The sequence below is a fragment of the Lynx canadensis genome, chromosome B2 (assembly GCF_007474595.2).
Source record: "Lynx canadensis isolate LIC74 chromosome B2, mLynCan4.pri.v2, whole genome shotgun sequence".
Lineage (NCBI taxonomy): Eukaryota > Metazoa > Chordata > Mammalia > Carnivora > Felidae > Lynx > Lynx canadensis.
Genome location: NC_044307.1, coordinates 140,324,713 through 140,338,976, shown reverse-complemented (window position 1 = coordinate 140,338,976; position 14,264 = coordinate 140,324,713). Strand labels below are relative to the sequence as shown.

At 50.0% G+C, this 14,264-nt stretch overlaps 1 protein-coding gene across 6 annotated transcripts in view; it reads right to left on the bottom strand.

The window, feature by feature from the left end:
- The window catches only part of TIAM2 (TIAM Rac1 associated GEF 2), a 136,146-nt gene that overhangs the window by 22,048 nt on the left and 99,834 nt on the right, over positions 1 to 14,264 (bottom strand). Inside the window, exon 1 of one of the 6 annotated variants that reach the window (XM_030316649.1) lies at positions 7,332 to 7,651. The exons of the other annotated variants lie outside the window; for them this stretch is intronic. The gene's annotated coding sequence lies outside the window, so the exon portion shown is untranslated. Of the gene's footprint in view, positions 1 to 7,331; positions 7,652 to 14,264 lie in introns of those variants that run through there. 6 annotated transcript variants of the gene reach the window in all.

Below are 14,264 nucleotides of genomic sequence, written 5' to 3'. Positions count from 1 at the left end.
GGCCCCCAAACACTTTCAGCCTAAGAAAAAGGGCTGAAAAGTGCTGTATAATTTGGAGTAATATTTCACAGAGAAATATTAAAGGCAAGTGACCACATTTGCAGTGTGCACTTTCCATCCCCGGTTAAGGAGCATAAGGGACATTACCTTGGGGGGAAGATCTGTAACGGACTTAGCAGCACGCAGACCTCAAAGGAAAGATCCCTCGTGCTGTCTAACTGGTCCTGTGACGACACGTGGTGGGTCTGGCAGATCCCTAGCTGCCACCGCGTCCTCTCCCTGCACCGCACAGAACAGCTGAGACCCAGCCATCGCCGTGGACCGGATCCGGTCTGGATGACGGGCACAGGGTTTCTCTATGCCAGCATACTAAGCAGAAGAATTAGGTTCCTGCTACTTCTATTGCCCTTCAAAAAGAATGTTGGAAAAAATAAAAAGACAAGCTTCAGACTCTGGGCAAATGGCCAGTTATCAAGGATAGCCTCGCCCTGGGAAGGTGTGGTCAGCATGGTGTGTGTTCTCATGCTGTGCACGGAAAACCTCCCGCTCGTCCTTCTGGAAGCTTCACCGGGTCTGCACGACTCAGTGATCCGAGTGCAACTATGGTGTCGGCTGTCACATCCTAGCTAATTAGTTGTCAGAAAAGTTCCCCTTAGTTTAAAAAAAAAAAAAAAAAAAAGGAATAGCTAAAAATTGTACAAAGGACTTCTTCTCAATTTACTCTGCACTTTGTTAAGGTCCCTAACTTACAGAAAGATCTAATAACACCCCCAAATGGTCTCGGCAGCGGGACTCCAGAAGCAAAGGGATAAATGGCTTCCCCGGAAGGCGAACTGGCTGAGACGGGCTTCACCCCACAGGGAGCAAGGGTGAGCCCAAGGCCCGCAGGAACAGCCGCAGACACCCTCCAGCGCCCCCTCACGGCCAGGTCAGACTATGGGGTGGGAGCTAAGATGCATTCAAGGTGATCAAATTTCCATATGGGGGGGCCTCTCTTCTTAGTGATACAATCCTTAAACAGAAAACTCTAGGGGCACCTGGGTGGCTCAGTCCGTTAAGCATCCGACTTCTGACTTCGGCTCAGGTCATGACCTCACGGGTCGTGAGTTCGAGTCCCGTGACAGGCTCTGTGCAGACAGCTCAGAGCCTGGGGCCTGCTTCAGGCTCTGTGTCTCCCTCTCTCTCTGCCCCTCCGTCGCTCATGCGCGTGTGCTCTCACTCACACTTTCTCTCAGATGTTAAAAAAAAAAAAAAAAAAAAAAAACAAACCTCTAGAAAAAAACAGCCTGAGGTTTTTAGATTTATCAAAATGGTACAAAAAGGATGAGGAATCACTCACACTCTGTTTTCTAGACCACAGTGTTCTCTTTCCAAAGGCAGAAGGAACGTAAACTGTAAAATTCAACGTGAGCTTATGTCACAGGAGAGCCCTTACCTTACACGGAAAGGTAAAGATGAACCTAATAAACGAGGGCACAGAAATGTACCGAGGTAGCACACGACGATCACCAGTGACGGGACAGACGAGTGCCTGCTGACTGCAGGTGGCCACGATTTAGTGCAAAGGGCAGAAAGCAGGCCTGCATTTTGGAAAGTAGCTCCTCATGGAGATTACTACGAACATACGTGCATAGATTTTCTAAAAATGGAATGATATATATCACAAATGCAGTGTTAACCAAGATATTTTTATCCTTTGGCTCATTTCAATTTTCCCTTTTACAGTGGTTTAATTTTTTAAGTATTTTTAATGAATGGACTCCTTTCCTGTCACTTTAAAAAACTGATCTGCAGTTGCAAAGGCTCGGAGGGTTCTGTTTCTATGGACACGGTGATGAACAGACGACACAATCACTCCGCTCGCAGTGCCCCAAGGCTGGCTGGGCGCCCTCTGAGCGAGCAATGCGCGATGACTGGTGCCCAAAGAGTAGGTCCTGCAGAGACAGAACAGATACCTGCCCGGGTCGGAGCGAACCCTGACCCCACGCGCTCACGGACAAACAAGTTCTCTGAACTACACCAAGTTTGGGGCCAGAGGAAGCACGGAGCGCACCAGCAACTGCAGGCCAGTACAGCGTGGCCAGACGGTCACGGCCAGGCAGGGGGCTGGACCTCAGGGGCGGGCAATCCCTGCCACCTTACGGGGGATGGCAAGGTAGCGGTCATGGTGGCACTGAAGACTGGGGAGCGTGCACCCCCGCGGGGCAGCCCATCACCCCCGTGCCCCTTTGCATCACCCTGCTGTACGGGCAAAGTGCAGGCCAAGGGCCTCAGAGCACACGCTGGACCAAGATTTCCAGAACAGTTACTCTGCCCAAGACTGGAGGCTTAAGCACACAGGCTCTGGAGATGCAACCCCGGCCAGGGCGGCTCCCAGCTGTGTGGCCGTGACTGATCCCCCCCCCGGACTCAGGGTACTCACCTGGAAAGCAGGGATCACGTGTCATAGGTCCTGGTGACCAATGAGGTAAAGCGTAAAAATACTTAGCACAGTACGAGGGATCGATAAAGGCCAGGGCTCAACAAAAGCGAACATCTGCACAGGGAGTTGAACTGGCCAAGTTTTGCTATTGTCAGGAGTACAGAAGAATACATGTCCTCTGAATCCCCTGAAGGGCGGGCCACAAAAACCACACTTCACAACGGCAGCACTGTCTTGTGGAGCCTCCGCCAGACACGCTCTGCTCTAGGTGCTGAGGGTGCAGCCCTGACCCCCCAACATGAAAACCTGGACCTTCCCGAGGAGGAGGAGGAGGAGGAGGAGGAGGAGGAGGAGGAGGAGGAGAAGGAGTCGGGGGAAGGGCAGAGAGAGGCGTGAGGATCACGGAGGCGGAAAGAGGGAGGCAGGGGACACACAGCATTTCCCACCTACGGAAGGGCTCCGGGAAACCAAACAGGGCCACACAGACGGCCCGGCAGGGCCTGCAGCTTCCACAGCTGGTGGAGGAGAAGCCAAGTTTGCGCAAACATCCCAGGACGGGCGGCACTCGTGAGGGCAGAGCCCGCAGAGAGACTGGGGCTCCCAGGCAGTGGCTTCCAGGGGACAGAGCCCTGCCTCAGAGACACTGCCGCCTTCTGCTCCGTTTCCTCATTTAACGGGAGCTTGGTCAGAATTCAGGAACGAGTACGATGTGCGGTCTCTGCCAAGGACGTCTCAAGGGCTAGGGCAGCACCCCTACACCACCGGGCACCCGCTTCACATAAACTCCAGGGCGTGTCAATATCACCCATAAGCAGTTTACACAGAACGGCTCATCCGATCTAATATATCCTGTGCCGGGCACTGCGTTTTCGCTTTCCCATTTTTCACCCAGAAAGCAAGCTATGGCTTATGTCCGATGTACGGTTAAACCTGCTCATCAAGACAGATGCATGTGGGCCAGGACTTCTTGACTTCTGAATGCAAAAATACGGAGCCGGTGGGGGCGCCTGGGTGGCTCAGTCAGTTGGGTGTCTTGACTTCGGCTCATGTCATGATCTCGCGGTTCGTTGAGTTCAAGCCCCACGTCGGGCTCTGTGCTGACAGCTCAGAGCCTGGAGCCTGCTTCAGATTCTGTGTCTCTCTCTCTCTCTCTCTCTCTCTCTCTCTACCCCATGCCTCCTCACATTCTGTCTCTGTCTCTCTCTCAAAAATAAACGTTAAAAAAATTTTCTTAAAAAGTTTTAATTAAATTTAATTAAAATTTATTTTTTTTATTTTATTTAAAAAATAAAAGAGACTTCAATGACCCCATTCCAAACAGACAGGTGAAGGAAGGGTGGATGGATCATCAGAACAAAGGTCAGCAAACTAAGGCCATTGGGCCAACCTAGCCCTCCACCCACTGCTGTAGATCAAGTTTTATTAGCACTCAGCCACGTTCATTCACCTGTCCATCATCTATGGCTGCTTCTACCCTGAAATGCCTCAAGTATTTACTATCTGACCCTTCACCGGGACAGTTTGCCAACGCCTGATATAGAGAGATGCACCCAGATCAAAAGATTCTTCTGAAATCGGCCTTAATTGAAACTCAACATACCTTATAAAACTATTCTGAAAAATTTTAGTGAGTCAAGTATAAATTTAAAAAATGACTTCGATGTTCTTTTTGAACAGACTACGTGGCATCTTAATTCACATGCAACATAAACCCTCTTACGTCCTATGCTTTCAACTGTGTTCCAAAACACAACAAAACACCTGCATGGTCGCCTGGCTCAGGTGCAGGGCTCTGAGAAAGGACTCAAATTCTCTTACTGGTTTTTGCTTCATTTTGTGTTGCTTTTCGATGGCTGAGAGGTTTTCCTGTTTGCCTTTCCTGTGACTTGGGGCATTTGGACCTGAATTTAAATTCTTTCTGTGACTGTATCATTTACCATTATTTCTAAATATGTTTATCTGGTTAAAGAAGTCTCTAAACCAAGGCCTTTCGGCAATTTTTTTTTTTTTTTTTTTTTTTTTTTTTTTTGGAAAATACATACTTAACGAGGACTTGTTTCCTACCAATACTGCCCTCACCCACATTCCCACCCAGAAGTACTGATTTCTGGCTCGGTTCCACTTCTAGTCTCTTCCTTCAGTATTCTGTCACAGCCTACTTTCATTCTGGCAATCACATAAATTAGTTTAAACTTGTGTATTTACCCTAACTCTTCCTTCAGCGGTTAAGGTCTTCACCGAACATTCTAGTCGGTTTCTGTGTTTCCTGCCTGTTTTCCCAAACACAACATTTCCATTCGAGAGCTAGGTCTCTGACTTTATTCTTGGCAACTGATAATATATTATTGAAGCAGTTTTTGCAGGAAAGGTCTTTAAGTGTTACAGATTCTGAGGATTTCCCGAGTAGAGATTTTTTTTCTCTATCACTGGATTGGAAGGAAAAAAAAAATGCATCAGTATAAACGCCAATTGTAATCACAGTCTTGACCAACTAAAGCTTTGATAAATTCGTCAGCTGCCAATTTTCCAGGCAAGTCAAGTCTACATGATAAATGAAAGAGGACGATGCAGCTGAATCCTGAGAGAGGGACATCGCACACATTCGGGGTTGACGGTTTAGGCTGGTGTCTGGCTTTGCCGGGGACAGTTCTTGCCCAGCAACCTAAGACCAGACTGTCCCCCAGCTGAGGCCTCTCCCCTCTTCTGGGGTTCCCTAAAAAAGTTATTTTCTTTCCGGTTGTCATCTACGTGGGTTCCTGGTTGCCTAACCTAGAAGAAGAAGTAGGGTAGCACCTGGTTCCTAGCTGCCGACCAGGCCCTCAGCTGTGCGAGCGGTTCTAAGGGGCTCAGAAAACTGTAACGTGGTTGCACCCACTCCGGCACATTCCTTGAGCACCTTAGCTTCCGGACCGCCTTCGGGTTGCATCCCCAAGTTGTATCATCTGGTTGGCTTGCTCTATCTTCTTTTGGACCATTAGCCTCGGGTCTGCCTACTTTCAGAGTCCCGTGTCCACAAGGGTGTGGGGGGGGGTGGGGGGAGGGGTTGCAGGGGGCTTCACGGCAACACAGGCGAACAGAGACGACGGTAAGTAGTCCCCCTAACGCTCTTTTACTTAGCACCCCTTGCAATTTACAAAACTCTCTCTCACGCATGGCTCCTCGTTAATTTCGCCTCCTCGAAACTATCACAGAAGATACAGTCTTGTTCTTTTTAACAAATGAGGATATAGGGATTCGGGGGGGAGGCAACTTCCCGAAAGCCCACCCACCAGCAAGTGAGGGAGGCCGAAGCACTCGGGTCCCAGGGCCGCTCCACTTCCCGCCTGGCCCAGCAATAGCAAATGAGGACACGAACATCGACTTTCTATCCCACCTTGGCACAGCAACAGATGAGATCCTTCTCGTGAATCTCATCTCTGAGATACCCCGCTCTCCACATGTAAACTGCAAATATGCTGTCTGGGATAGCCTTGGCCGTGGGGACAGAGTCCACGACAGGCGACAGCAAGAACACTCAGCGACTGAGTGAAGGGCGCACCAAACAGCCAGCATGCTTGCTGCTGCCCTGGAACATTCTCTCTTTCTGAGACAGGCAGAAGGGAGTATGTGCGCTGGCTTGGCAGAACGAAGGGGGCTACTGCCTGCGAGAATTCGATACAAACTGTGAATTCTTAAAAAGCTTTCTGGTGCACTAAAACTTCACCAACTACGATCTCTTACTGCACAGCAAACCAGGCAGCTGCCTGGACTGAGTGGCATCGCACGACCCCCACCATAGCTTCAGGAGGAAAGCAGCCAGCTCTTGTCACGCGCTCCAGCGGCTGGTGCCTTTGTGACCCTTTAACAGCGACACTGACCTCTACCGACTGCTATTTCAGCAGGTTGCATGGGTCAAGGATGACCCTTAGTCACTTATGAAGAATGGTGTGGGGGGTAGGGAGGGAGGGTCCAGGCATCATGACTTACCTGAAACCCACCACATAAATCCCTTTTGTGCTTACGAAGGCCTGGATTTTCAGTTCTAATACTTGGCTGAAAATAATACTTGGAATCTGGTTTCTAAAACAAGTGTAGCTTTTGGAAGAAAAATCGTAAAAATATAAAAGGTAAATTACCTGTTAATACGCTGATCACCTTTCTCAGGCATGGATATTGCCAAATGCTACGTGCCCTGAGCACAGACACAACCCACTTGCCACCCCCCCCCCTTTTTTTTGCTAGATGTAATAAGCAGTCTTATAATCAAGTCTGTCACATTACTCTGGATTGTATCTTATTGACAGGGCCTCAAATGAATCATCTCATATGGAACACTGTCTGCCTCACACACATTTATCTGAGACCTTACCATCAACCAATCTCTAAAATCGAACACCGAATAAATTATAGAAATGAGGTAATAAAATTCAAACTAGAACAATTATTTTTGATAAACAGTTTGGCAAATTTTAATTTTTTTTAATGTCTATCTCTGAGGGGGGGGGGGGGGAGGGAAGAAGGGAATGTGTGCAAGCCAGAGTGTGAGCAGGGGAGGGACAGAGAGAGGGAGACACAGAATCCGAAGCAGGCTCCAGGCTCCGAGCTGTCAGCACAGACCCGGACACGGGGCTTGAACCCACAAACTGCAAGATCGTGACCTGAGCCCAACCAACTGAGCCACCAGGTGCCCTGACAGTTCTGCAATTTGATCAAACTTCTAGAAGACGCAAGTCAATCAATCCTAAGTAACCAGAGCCCTGTCCCCCTGGGCGAGACGCCAAGCTGATGGCCTAAGGAAACGTACACGGACAGGCGGGAGCCCAAGCAAAACCAGAAGATGCCAGAGATAACGTGACCGTGACAGAATATAAACTGAAACCTTTTTTTTTTTTTAAAGCCTCAGACATAGAAAATTGATTTTAAATCTCACCTGAGATTACTGGTTTGATAATCATCTCTCCATTTTGGAAACTAATCCATAAAATCATGTGTTCAAGATCTCGCCAGGCAACTCAGAGGTGAGCGCGGACAGCCTGTCCCACCCTGGTGCCTGGAACAGCAGGCCGATGCCAGTCTTCTCATCGGACCATCCCTTGTGTCAGAGCGGAATGAACCGTGAAGGTACTGGATTCTAGAAAATCCCAAACCCAACTCGAGGTAGCAAGGCGGCAGGACTCGAGTGACACCACGCTTGTGGTTTCCGAGCGGTTGGCGCTGGAACCCCAGCCGCTGCAAATGCCAGGCCAGGACCTTCTAAGCTACTGCACATCTAAGAGCTTCCTCATCTGACATCTGTGTTCTGAAAACACAAGAGAACTTAGATGGCAGCAAAAAAAAAAAAAAAAAAAAAAAATCAGTATGAAGGAAGGTGAGTCATGGAGGAGGAGGGATGCATTCATTGGAGGCTGAATAAACAAAAAAGGGAGAAGGCGGCGTGACAACAAACAGAAGAATGGAGAGGACAAAAGACAGGTCGGGGGCGCCTTGAAAACCACGCCTTCGGTTTTCTCCTGTCTCCCACATTAGTGAGGAATGTATTTTTTGTTGCCTGGTCCTTCGTGTTATTATCAAGAATAGCAGGAGACTGATCTGCGAAATGAATAATCCAAGCTTTCCTCTGGGCAGTTAGAGGCCGGTATTTGAGGGGGTGAAGTGTTCCCAGCAGGGTCCCCCAAAACCTCTCCCCCCGCCTCAGCGCCTCGCCCCTACCACAAGTGGGACTAAACCATCTCTGAGCTGACACTGCAGAGGAAATTGCAAAATGACTCACAACTTCTCAGAACTTTTCCAACAAGCAAAAGCAGCTACCGTGTGGGGCTGGGACATTATCAAAAGGTGAGAATCTGCTGTGAGTAACAAAGGCGCGAAAAGAAAGCACAGAGACTCAGACACATTTGCGTTCGTGCAGCACAAGCGAGGTCCTCACCGGACTACAGCGTCTCACACACAAGACACGTAACGAAGGCATAACAGGACGTCTCAGGCCTCTCACCAATGACTGACATGTGGGAATGCCTTTCTGGAGGAGATCCCAACAGATGATGAAACAAGTAGGTGACGTTATGCCACCCCCATTCTTGGTAAATACTGAAGGTAAGACAGGTGAGCCTCGTGGTGCCCCAAGAATGGGCAGCCAAAATTAGGTAACTGTGGCTCTTATTCCTTCCAAAGACAAGGAAAGCGGTGAGCAGCATGCCTTCGCAGGCTGGCTGACGTGATGGGGTCAAGGTGAAGTTCCTTCGGTGCCCTTGGGGAAACCACGGGATCCTCTGCTGTCTGATCATGCCCTGAACTAGGCATGTAACCACCCCTCTGTTCTCACAAACAGCTGTTGATTTTTTATTAAAACGAGTTCCACAAAATGTTGGGTTGGGGGTCAAGATCTCAATTTATGCCTCCCCCCACACAAAAACAATCACATTTTTTCACTAATTACAAAAAAACGAACTCCTGAAATGTTAGAACACCAGCACATAATGTTGCGATTGGTATTCACCACTGTAGGGATGTCTAACCAGCACATTCAATACCCTCCTTGGTCTCAGCCTCACAGTTTTTGCACCTGGGGTGGGGCTGTTATTATGTAATGTTCCTCAAGGTCTCTCAGCACAGAGATAACGAGGCATTAATATTGCCAAGCCTACCTCACCAACCAGACCTGAAGATAAAGACAGAGTTCAAAATGCCACTTGACTAAAGAAACACAGTGCTTTTCATTCTGTAACTACCTGATAATTAAGTCTGTAATGTTAATGATGTTGAGTCAGGACAGAAGCTAGATTACTCAGAGGCTCACCAAAGTCAGAATCATGAACCTAGAGCCCACAGAGTCCTAAGGGGGGAAATCTGTGGACGAGAGTCGTAAGATGAGCGAACTCCCCAGAAGTGCACACGGGTGGCTTCTCCAGGACATGAGCGATTTCCTGAGGGTCCATCACTTTTGTCAGCTGCTCAATGATCCGCCCCAAGTAATTTTTCTCAACCAGGTTAAGAGAGGAAAAACGTAGAGTGGACGTGGGAATAAAGCCCCTAACCATCCTCAACGTTACTTTCCGTTACTTTAAACCTCCAGACATCGTACAGGCTTTAACTTGAGTAACTGCGAAAAGGACAATATAATTAACCAGTGTTAATTCTAACTGGGTTCTTCCAGAATCTAGTTTTCTTTTAAGCATCTCTCTGGGTTGATGAGGAGAAAAGGCTGTATCAAGCAAAAGACTGCTTCAGATCAGGTGCTGAGGCAGAAAGACAGACAGAGCCAGGATGGGCCTCCACAGCCGGGAGACCTACCCGCCAGTGCACAGATGTAAGAAGTCTGATGACCTCTCCAAGGAAGAAGGATTGCCACGTGGGACCTGGGGCCAATCCCACGTGCTCTTCTTCTGAGACCAGCCTAGTCCAGAGGGCCTCCCCTGAGAACATGCCGGAGTCTGCAAACGGCATTGACTGAAAGTAGGGTCTGGCCTGAGACTCTCTGCTCGGACTCCCTGCTTTCTTCTCCTCCAAAATGGGGGATAAAGGGCGCCTGGGTGGCTCAGCAGTCAAGCGTCTGATTCCTGATTTTGGCCCAGGTCATGATCTCACAGTTCGTGGGTTTGAGCCCTGCGTCAGGGTCTGTGCTGACAATGTGGAGCCTGCTGGGGATTCTCTCTCTCCCTCTCTCTCTCTGCCCCTGCCCTGCGTGCTTGCTCACTCTCTCTCTCAAAACAAATAAACAAACTTAGAAAGGGGGGAGATTATTCTGAAATTATTCTGTCTCCAATCCAGGAAGCCTGGAAAGAAAAGATGGAGAAACGGACGGCTGAACACCATGGAGGCAGAGGATGAAGGCAAAGGAACGGGACAGCCTGTCCTCCGTGACCATGTCCAAGAGCGTATGACCCGCTCTGCAACCACCATGGGCCACCGGGAGCCTGCCACCCACCGCAGTCCTGGCAGGCCAGGCCCAAGGGGAGGTCCCCAGGAGCACGGCTGCGGGTCCCTTTCCGCCACCCAAGATACAGGGAGCAGGCTGGCTGCTCTTTGGACGCGGGCCTTTGCTTGCCTCGGGAAGGTCGAACACACCCCCTTACGGTCTCCTCTCGGAGAGGATGGGGGCAAACTCCCAGCCCCCGCTGTTTAAGGAGAGGAAGGGCAGGGAGAGGTCTGCACCAGAAACCAGCGTGGCGAGCCAGGGTCATGTCTGGAGCACGCAAGCCCACGAGGGGGCCTGCGGCTCTGGGGAGTCTCGAGGCACCTTCCTGAGTCGCGGACCCGGCAGCGCGAGGAAGGGGTGTAATTATCGCTTCAGCACTGGGGCTGATTCTCACTGCGGCGTGGGCACGGCCTCCTAGCAACTTCCTCCTTCTTCCTCCCTCCCTGTGCGACTCCCAGGGTGACTCCCCGGGACAACGCTTTCTCGCTCCCATGAGACCGGGACGAAAGGTGAAGTCTGGAGGAGAATGAGGAAGCAGGGGCCAGAGAGAGGCAGGAAGGAAAGGGCTGGGGGTGGGAGGTGGTAAACAGGAAGAGGAAGGAAGGAAGAGCCTGGAAGTGAAACCAGTCACATTAACGAGAAGGGAAGGGGAAGACGGGGACTAAACAGCCTCACTGGAGTCAGGTGCCGTTGTGCCCACAGCACAGATGCGGGACGGAAGAGCAAGAGGGGCGTGGCCAGCCCCAGGCCAACCCCCAGAGAGAGCTAACATCCTACAGCCTGGCTTCCAGACCAGCTTCCTGGGTTCCCCACGGCCTGCTGCCTGAACGAACGTACTCCAGGCCAACATAGGGCACGCCAGTATGGCTCCCTGTGGCCCCCACACCCCGGCCAAGCCTCACCCGACAGGCAGCCTTGGCCCCTGAGCTTCCAGAGTCTCCCCGGCAAAGGCCCAGACAGCCGAGTGCTCATTGGACGCCACCATGTTGTTGGCTCCAGTGAGCCCACAGCTCTGCCAATGGCAACGGCCGCCTTCCCACTTCCCAGTTTGCTGGCTGGTGCCCAGCGACACACTGGCCCAGCACAAACCCCTTTAGGACCCACCCACCGCCTCCCCCCGGCCATGATGGCAGCGTGGCAGCTTGTGGCTGAGAGTGGAGAGAAGTCAACACCAGCAAGATTTCTCCCCACTGCCTACTTGTTGACCCCACTGTTTTTCCTGTGACCCCCTGGACGAGCTCTCCCGGCCCCAACTGCCTGCCATGAAGCCACTGGGTCAGAGAGTTCACTTCTGGTTCTCGATGCCACCCCACTTCCGGCTGCCGGCCTCCCACTGTCAGCCTCCCTGCACCCTGAGCTGGGACTGGATTTCTTTCTTCCTTTCTTCCTCTCCCTCTCTCCCTCTCTCCCTCTCGCCCCTCTCTCTCTCTCGCATCCAACACTGAGGGTGACGTCTCTAACGGCTGAATAGGGCACATAAGTGATCCCTGGCAACAAAGACGACAGGGCTCTTGTGTGTTTCATGTGGCAGGGATGTCCCTTCCCGCCACACCCAGGGAAAGAGTTGGCATCTTCATGACGTATCAGCCCTAATGATCAGAACAGACCAAGAGCAGGGTGCTAATACCCTGGAGCTAGAAAGACAGTCAACAAAAAAAAGCCAATGGGTGCTAGAGAGATCAAATGGCCTTTTAGACTCCCAAGAAAACTAAGCATAGTTGCTTCCAACAAATCCACCAAGTTGCCACCAAGTCCCCACCAAATGGATGTATGGTGTCAGAAACGCAGAACAGTGTGTTTGAGAGCTGGGCAGAAAACTCAGCTCAACTTGACCCTTTTTAGCCTGTACCCTTGGCACCTCTCTATGCCCTGAAGAGACACCCCTCCTCCAAAAGGCCCAAGTGTGTAAGACCTCCTGGACGGGCCATGCCTCGGGCTTCACTTAGCCTCGCGGTATTCACGGCCCACTCCCGCTGAAGAGAAAGGCAGACCTAACATATACTATTTTGTTTAATCATTTGAAGCCTAGCACTCTGAGTAAGAAACACCAGCTCAGAGGTGGGCGGGCTTCGTCTTTGTGCAAGTGACAGACAGCTAAGAGGACCCAGCTGCCAAGCCCTTCGTTTCCAATTCTTTTCTATCTCCTAGCACAGCTCAACGGGATTTGACCACCCGACACTCGCTTCGGGAAGTCCGGGTAGCAGCTGAGATGGGCAAGTGGCGTGTTAGGCGCACAGAATGAGAGAGCATTCCGAACCCCGTACGTGCCTGAGACACGGCAGGAAGGACCCCTTAGCCTAACAATCTCTCACACGTGTGCCCGTGATGGTGCAGAATCCACTCAACAACACAGGGCTGGTGGCATTGTTATTTTTGTCCACAAGTGAGGACACAGAGGCAGAGAACGGTTGGGTCCCTTGCCCCGGGTCATGCAGCGGCACGGCCTGGTGGACCGGAATGTAGAGTCAGGTTTCCAACCATCGGGTCTGGCACCACTGCCTGCCTGGATTTATTCTCTGTGCAAGATGATCGCCTCCCCACTGGAGACCATCAGACCCCAAGTCATTTTCGGGCACGATGGGCTTGCTTGGCAGATGCTGTCGTTCTGTTCGTTCACACGGGGATTATGTCAGGTAACGTGCATTTAGAAAGAGGTACGTTTAGTTCTTTAAAAAAGGTGATGATCATCCTAATCCACTGAATAGCCACCATGTAGAAAGACCACAACTTGTAAATAAATTATACTTTAATTTCACTTTTTAACTAAAACATCTCTTGAAATAATGCAAGAGACTCAAAGGAAAGTAAGAAAGATGTACAACTTGAGAGTGCTAGAAAACAAATCATGTGTTGTCCAATAACCTTTTCCGTTAGCCTCTCAGATAGGCAAGCTCCGAAAAGGAATTCATGCAAAAAACTCAAAAGGTTAAGCTAAGTGGGTGAGCAGGCCTTAAATATTAAATGCAAATTATGTTCCTGCTGCGTTGTGAAACCTAACCATTAGTGCATGTCCCTTTTTTCCCACCTTGCACAAATAAAAGGACACAATAGACCTTGAGCATTATTAAATTGCAAAGAGGACAACACAGTCGTCACGCTGTGTATCTGCAGATTCCCAAATGCTCTCTGTTCTATCAACACAACGCCTACAAACTGCAAAAATAATCACTTCCAAAGCTGCACTAGGTGATTACATAAAATTCTTCTAAAAGGCTGGGGAAAAAAAAATATATTTAATCAGGAATAACTAAAGTCAAAACTCCGCTTTACCTCACAGAAAATGGTTTCAGTTTTGTGGATTTTCTTTTACAGCGTGAAGTCCAATACGAGCAGTGTGCTTTGCTCCAAGGAAATCTCACAAAGCATCAAATTATTTACCATCCTTAAATTATTCCTGTCTCTTGTCAGGCGGATTTTACAGAGCAAATATGTGGAATTTCCGGGCTTTCTGACATGTTTCAAAAGGACAAAACTACTTCGGATATCCACTGAAAAACCCTTGCCACATAGGAACGAGAAGGGAAAAGTCGACGATGCCACGGAAACCCTAGAACCCTAAAGAAATTTCCGCATCCTTAGCTGTACAGAGTGTTACAAGATTACAGTCAGGATCCCTTCTGGAAAGAAAGGCATGTCTGCTCATCCGCCTACCAATCTATAGACATGTTAGAGCAAAATCAACTTTCAAGACAGAGAAAAAGGAAAGCATGCAAGCGAGCCCACGCTTGGGTCAGAATCCACCCCCTGAGATCAAAGCCCTCGCTTACTTACACGCTGTGCATCGGAAGGTAAAGTTCAAAGAAACCTGCTCCCTCTGGGAGAAGCGATTGCATCTAAGGTCTGCCTGCCGTTGGGCAATGAGGAAGAGGCACGTTCTCTCCCTCTGCTCTCCCCCTCCCAAACTGTTGTTCCAAGTCACATTCGCAAGGACGTCCGAGCGCCACCAAG